The sequence below is a fragment of the Procambarus clarkii genome, chromosome 18, assembly GCF_040958095.1.
Source record: "Procambarus clarkii isolate CNS0578487 chromosome 18, FALCON_Pclarkii_2.0, whole genome shotgun sequence".
NCBI classification, from domain to species: Eukaryota; Metazoa; Arthropoda; class Malacostraca; order Decapoda; family Cambaridae; genus Procambarus; species Procambarus clarkii.
The window spans coordinates 16,045,095-16,052,459 of NC_091167.1; the positions used below are offsets into that span (position 1 = coordinate 16,045,095).

A 7,365-nucleotide genomic window follows, 5' to 3' on the forward strand; every position below is an offset into this window, starting at 1 on the left:
CTGGTGTGGCACTGTGTCAAAGGTTTTCTGACAATATAAAAATATGCAATCTGCCCACCCCTCTCTTTCTTGCCTGATTCTTGTTGCCTGGTCGTAGAATTCAATTAATCTTGTGAGGCAGGACTTGCCATCCCTGAAACCATGTTGATGTGTTACAAAGTTCCTTCGCTCCAGATGTTCCACTAGCTTTCTTCGCACAATCTTCTCCATCAGCTTGCATGGTATGCAGGTTAGGGACACTGGCCTGTAGTTCAGTGCCTCCTGTCTATCCCCCTTCGTGTGTATCGGGACTATGCTAGCTGCTTTCCAAACTTTCGGCAGTTCACCTGTGGCTGCCAAAGATGCATTCATAAATGTTAATATGCTGTTTCTTCAAAACAGAAATTTTCTCTTATATAAATTAATATTATATATTAGCATATTGTGCATATTTAGGCATTGGTTAGGTTAGGTGTTTAGGTTCTGTTGGCGATTATTTGTGTTTGTAGTACGTGGGTGAAGCATTTATAGCGTTGTGGTTCGAACACCAGTCGTCAGTGAAGCACTTGTTCCGGAAGTGTTCGAACGTCAGCAGTTGTGAGTCGTGTGTAAACCGCTTATCATTCATACACAGGGGGTTTGGCGGGTGCATGGAATCACTTTTGGGTCATTGTTTGGAGGACGGGCTGGATTTCTGTCCCACCCGGGATTCGAACCCAGAATTCCCGATAATGAGTCGAGAACGATCCCAATTCAACCTGTCCTCCAAACAAAGACCCTAAAGTGATTCCATGCACCCGCCAACCCCCCCCCCCATCACAACTGATTTCGTTCGAACACTTCCGGAACAAGTGCTTCACTGACGACTGGTGTTCGAACCACAACGCTGTAAATGCTTCACCCACGTTACTACAAATACAAATAATCACAACAACAGAACCTAAACACCTAACCTATATTATAGATTGTGTGTTGGTGGTGTCGTTGTTGTCGTCGTGTTCCTCCTTTACGGACAACCCAACCCACAACTCGGTAGAGTGCTTATACCTCACTAGGAGATCACCCTTGGCGTTTCTGGCTCTTGGAGAGGGGTTCAACGTCACACATTTAGGGGATGCGGCTCCAACACTTAGCCTCGTTGTCACGTGCACACACCCACTCGAGCCGCTGTGACTCCCCACTCTCTCCTTAGGTGATATGATCTCCTCAATCCCCTTTTGATTTATTAGTATTACCTTCTACCCTGTCCACAGCAGTGGTTCTTGGTTCTTTCTCTCTCTCTCTCTTCTTCTGTACTATTTCATGGGAAGCCTCACTAGGACAAGGGCAAACACCAGCAAACTGGAATACATTTACTGGACGAAGCACATACACAATACATACACACATACAATAATAATGAATCCTATACTCTATACTATTACAATCAGGTTGCACTCCAACACCATCAGAACTCTATTATCAGCTTATCAAGTGGTATCCTATCTCCTGGTTCACCACCTGATACTATCAACCTCCTCAAGTTGATCAAGTCTACATACACTGTTGCACCATTAGCAAGAGAATATATATATGTATCTATAAATGTGTACAAAGAAAATCAGCATGTGAATGCAATAACATATATCATTATAAATGTTCCTTGATACACAACAATGATCAATCGATCACTCTATCAGTCCTAGAACACATACATCTGTAGGTAATCCAGCCTACGCCTGCAACTCTAAACTTCAGTATAAAACACTCCTTGACGTAATGCAAACAGTCACTCACCTCTCACTGCATCTTGCACGCTAATGACAACCAAACACTATCAACTCCCTACAAGTAATCCACTAGAACTTCCCTTCCACCTCTGGAAGTTCACTACCCTGATATCTTTAGGTTCTTCCGGGCTTCACTACCAGGATCCTTTGCAGCTCCTCCAGGCTGCTATCATGAAGTTTCCTTGAGCAACTATGGTGCTTCACCCTTCTGCTAGGGTCCTCCACAGCTCTCTTGGCTGCTGCACCATGAAGTTTCCTCGAGTAACTATGGTGCTTCACCACCTCTACAGAAGCACGTGACACTCCTCTTCGCTGCTTCTCCTCACAGCTCGAGGTCCTCTGCTCCACTACCATGGAGTCTCATCAACTACTCCCTCTGTGCTGGCTTCGAAGTTCTCAGCAACTTCTTCCCCAAAGACAAACCTGCAACCCATCGACACTCCAATAAAAATGTTTCCCCTTTAACACATAAACAAAAATAATCACACAATATGTTTGCCTCAAACCTCTATCTGTCCTCTACATACTGTGAGAGTGGACTCCCCCGTTTTGGGCGGGTTCATACTCCACCTCGCCCGGCGGCGGTTCTCACTCACGCTGGGAGGGTCTTCCACCGTCAGGAGCCTCAGGAGCCGGGCTCCCTCAGTTGCCTGCCAGCGCTAAGAGGAGACGGACGTCGCTCTGTGTTCCTGCCTCTCCACTCTCTTATTTCAGGCCTTCTGCCTTATTAAAACATGTCTAACTTATCAATAAACATTGCTACTGTCGCTGGGCACACGACCAACTACAAGCAATCACTATGAACTGGCGTATATCGTGCTTACCACAGATTGTCTCGTCGAGGGCGCTCCTCCCTCTGACGGAGCTTGGTCAGGGCGCTGCCACGGCCCACGATAATGTCTCTGGGCTTTTTTTAATAAACACTCCTCGTCGCCCACGACTTGAGACCACACGTCCCCAGCTCGATTCCACAGCTGGTATGTCTGCACACTTCTCTTCTCTTCGAGATATATCACTAGGGGTTCCTTTCTGACCGGAGCAGCTCAACGGAATGCGGCTTTCCCCCCCGCGATGTCTGGCCTCAAGTGAGGTCGAAGCCCTCCAGAAGCGAGCCTCGCGTCTCCAGCAAAATGTCCACATCTCCTAGCCAGTCATTTATCTGTTTCATTCTTCACTGCCCATAATCTTAAATTGTTATATATATCCAAGCAACTATTTTACATATGAGTTATCACCTCAATATTTGCTAGACCTTCTAATCAGGTCAGGCTTGATGAATAACTCTCAAGGGGGAGACTCGTTTCTCCTGTAGGCTGAGATCATAACACCTAACCTATGCCTATATATGCACAATATGCTAATATATTATAATATTAATTTATATTTGAGAAAATTCCTGTTTTGAATGAACAGCATGATAAAATTGTTGAATACGTCTGTGGGGTCGACCGCTGGATGGAATGGACTTGGTCTGAAAACAGGTTGACCAATTGTGTACCGAATAATATATACCAAATGGAAGTGTTTAGAATAACATACCAAAATCATTATAATAAACGAAGGCATGTCTGCTACATCAGGTATATGTGATCCATATTGTGGAAGGATATAAAAAAAAGTGCCTTCTAGAGAAAAAAAGGTGGGTAAAAATGGTCAGTTGGCACCCGACCCAGCTGACTGAGGTTGAGCTGGTGGGTAAGGATCGATGGCAGTGCCGGCCCGACCATCACGGAGTGTGGACGTTACCGCCGCGCTCCGTCACCCTCCTCCCTGGAGCCGTAGCCTATCTTGCTCCACCACGCTGTTATCAGTTCCTGTACAGTGTCAACAGGAAAACCGTGTCCTCCCTGCCACACCCGTCCATGATAACAATGCTATACGGATCCTAGATAGCACCGGAACACCACTAAAACGTGATTATAAAGCCTATCCCGTAGGCTGTAAATTGTCCGTTGTGAGGTGGTTGGGTGGTGGTGGGTAGTTAGCGTGGCACCCTGACCCGCCCCGTGCCAGGCACTTGCTTATCGACAAACGTATAGTATGAATAAGTGATGCACTGAATGGCACTCATTCACTCTGGCCACAACCCGGCAGGGTGACGACTGTCGTGAGTGCCAGACTGTCCTGTCAGTGCCAGACTGTCCTGTCAGTGCCAGACTGTCCTGTCAGTGCCAGACTGTCCTGTCAGTACCAGACTGTCCTGTCAGTACCAGACTGTCCTGTCAGTACCAGACTGTCCTGTCAGTGCCAGACTGTCCTGTCAGTACCAGACTGTCCTGTCAGTGCCAGACTGTCCTGTCAGTACCAGACTGTCCTGTCAGTACCAGACTGTCCTGTCAGTGCCAGACTGTCCTGTCAGTACCAGACTGTCCTGTCAGTGCCAGACTGTCCTATCAGTACCAGACTGTCCTGTCAGTGCCAGACTGTCCTGTCAGTGCCAGACTGTCCTGTCAGTACCAGACTGTCCTGTCAGTGCCAGACTGTCCTGTCAGTGCCAGACTGTCCTGTCAGTGCCAGACTGTCCTGTCAGTACCAGACTGTCCCGTCAGTGCCAGACTGTCCTGTCAGTGCCAGACTGTCCCGTGAGTGCCAGACAGTCTTGTGAGTACCAGACAGTCTCGTGAGTGCCAGACTGTCCTCCCGTGAGTGCCAGACTGTCCCGTGAGTGCCAGACTGTCCCGTGAGTGCCAGACAGTCTCGTGAGTGCCAGACTGTCCTCCCGTGAGTGCCAGACTGTCCCGTGAGTGCCAGACTGTCCCGTGAGTGCCAGACAGTCTCGTGAGTGCCAGACTGTCCTCCCGTGAGTGCCAGACTGTCCCGTGAGTGCCAGACTCGTGAGTGCCACAAGAGGTGCCAGGTGGCACAATGTGCTCCATCTTCACCAACAAATATCCAGGCCAGGTATGTATAGGCCTAATTAACAAAAATTTGCACGATTTGTAGTCTTGTATAATTGAAAATGGCACATGTGTGGATGAGATAAAAGAGGACAGGTGTGTGGGTGGGGGGAATTACGCTGACAGGTGTGTCAGCGGGCGTAATTTACGTTGACAGGTGTGTGGGCGTAATTTACGCTGACAGGTGTGTGGGCGTAATTTACGCTGACAGGTGTGTGGGCGTAATTTACGCTGACAGGTGTGCGGGTGGAATATAGCCTACGTTGACAGGTATGCGTATAGGAAATATACGTTGTCAGGTGTACATTAAAATATGCGATGACAGATGTGTGATTAACAAGTGTGTGTGTGTGTGTGTGTGTGTGTGTGTGTGTGTGTGTGTGTGTGTGTGTGTGTGTGTGTGTGTGTGTGTGGGTGTGTGTGTGTGTGTGTGTGTGTGTGTGTGTGTGTGTGTGTGTGTGTGTGTGTGTGTGTGTGTGTGTGTGTGTGTGTGTGTGTGGGTGTGTGTGTGTGTGTGTGTGTGTGTGTGTGTGTGTGTGTGTGTGTGTGTGTGTGGGTGTGGGTGTGTGTGTGTGTGGGTGTGTGTGTGTGTGTGTGTGTGTGTGTGTGTGTGTGTGTGTGTGTGTGTGTGTGTGTGTGTGTGTGGGTGTGGGTGTGTGTGTGTGTGGGTGTGTGTGTGTGTGTGTGTGTGTGTGTGTGTGTGTGTGTGTGTGTGTGTGGGTGTGGGTGTGTGTGTGTGTGTGTGTGTGTGTGTGTGTGTGTGTGTGTGTGTGTGGGTGTGGGTGTGGGTGTGTGTGGGTGTGTGTGTGTGTGTGTGTGTGTGTGTGTGTGTGTGTGTGTGTGGGTGTGGGTGTGTGTGTGTGTGTGTGTGTGTGTGTGTGTGTGTGTGTGTGGGTGTGGGTGTGTGTGTGTGTGTGTGTGTGTGTGTGTGTGTGTGTGTGTGGGTGTGTGTGTGTGTGTGTGTGTGTGTGTGTGTGTGTGTGTGTGTGTGTGTGTGGGTGTGTGTGTGTGTGTGTGTGTGTGTGTGTGTGTGTGGGTGTGGGTGTGTGTGTGTGTGTGTGTGTGGGTGTGTGTGTGTGTGTGGGTGTGGGTGTGTGTGTGTGTGTGTGTGGGTGTGGGTGTGTGTGGGTGTGTGTGGGTGTGGGTGTGTGTGTGTGTGTGTGTGTGTGTGTGTGTGTGTGTGTGTGTGTGTGTGTGTGTGTGTGTGTGTGTGTGTGTGTGTGTGTGTGGGTGTGTGTGTGTGTGTGGGTGTGGGTGTGTGTGTGTGTGTGTGTACTCACCTAATTGTACTCACCTAATTGTGCTTGCGGGGGTTGAGCTCTGGCTCTTTGGTCCCGCCTCTCAACCGTCAATCAACTGGTGTACAGATTCCTGAGCCTATTGGGCTCTATCATATCTACATTTGAAACTGTGAATGGAGTCAGCCTCCACCACATCACTTCCTAATGCATTCCATTTGCTAACTACTCTGACACTGAAAAAGTTCTTTCTAACGTCTCTGTGGCTCATTTGGGTACTCAGCTTCCACCTGTGTCCCCTTGTTCGCGTCCCACCAGTGTTGAAAAGTTCGTCCTTGTTTACCCGGTCGATTCCCCTGAGGATTTTGTAGGTTGTGATCATGTCTCCCCTTACTCTTCTGTCTTCCAGTGTCGTGAGGTGCATTTCCCGCAGCCTTTCCTCATAACTCATGCCTCTTAGTTCTGGGACTAGTCTAGTAGCATACCTTTGGACTTTTTCCAGCATCGTCTTGTGCTTGACAAGGTACGGGCTCCATGCTGGGGCCGCATACTCCAGGATTGGTCTTACATATGTGGTGTACAAGATTCTGAATGATTCCTTACACAGGTTCCTGAACGCCGTTCTGATGTTAGCCAGCCTCGCATATGCCGCAGACGTTATTCTCTTTATGTGGGCTTCAGGAGACAGGTTTGGTGTGATATCAACTCCTAGATCTTTCTCTCTGTCTGTTTCATTAAGTACTTCATCTCCTATTCTGTATCCTGTGCCTGGCCTCCTGTTTCCACTGCCTAGTTTCATTACTTTGCATTTACTCGGGTTGAACTTCAACAGCCATTTGTTGGACCATTCACTCAGTCTATCCAGGTCATCTTGTAGCCTCCTACAAGATGACCTGTGTGTGTGTGTGTGTGTGTGTGTGTGTGTGTGTGTGTGTGTGTGTGTGTGGGTGTGTGGGTGTGTGGGTGGGTGGGTGTGTGTGTGTGTGTGTGTGTGTGTGTGTGTGTGTGTGTGTGTGTGTGTGTGTGTGTGTGTGTGTGTGTGGGTGTGTGTGTGTGTGTGTGTGGGTGTGTGGGTGTGGGTGTGTGTGTGTGTGTGTGTGTGTGGGTGTGTGTGTGTGTGTGTGTGTGTGTGTGTGGGTGTGGGTGTGGGTGTGGGTGTGTGTGGGTGTGTGTGTGTGTGTGTGTGTGTGTGTGTGTGTGTGTGTGGGTGTGGGTGTGGGTGTGTGTGGGTGTGTGTGTGTGTGTGTGTGTGTGTGGGTGTGTGTGTGTGTGTGTGTGTGTGTGTGTGTGTGTGTGTGTGTGTGTGTGTGTGTGTGTGTGTGTGTGTGTGTGTGTGATTTAAGATGACAATTTTGCTATTATTATTTTCATACCACAGACGTGGCCACACATTTACAGTGCTAACCAGCATATATACATTTTCTTCTGTCCTCCATGGACAGGGGTGAGAGATTCGTTAAACATGTAGTTCAGTTATTTATT

The 7,365-nt window shown here is 48.6% G+C and overlaps 1 protein-coding gene across 1 annotated transcript in view; it reads left to right on the plus strand.

Moving 5' to 3' along the window:
• Positions 1-3,458: 3,458 nt before the first annotated feature.
• Positions 3,459-7,365, plus strand: part of LOC123754488 (serine/threonine-protein kinase NIM1) — a 414,954-nt gene continuing 411,047 nt past the window's right edge. The window contains exon 1 of the mRNA XM_045736934.2: positions 3,459-4,649. The gene's annotated coding sequence lies outside the window, so the exon portion shown is untranslated. The remainder of the gene's footprint in view (positions 4,650-7,365) is intronic.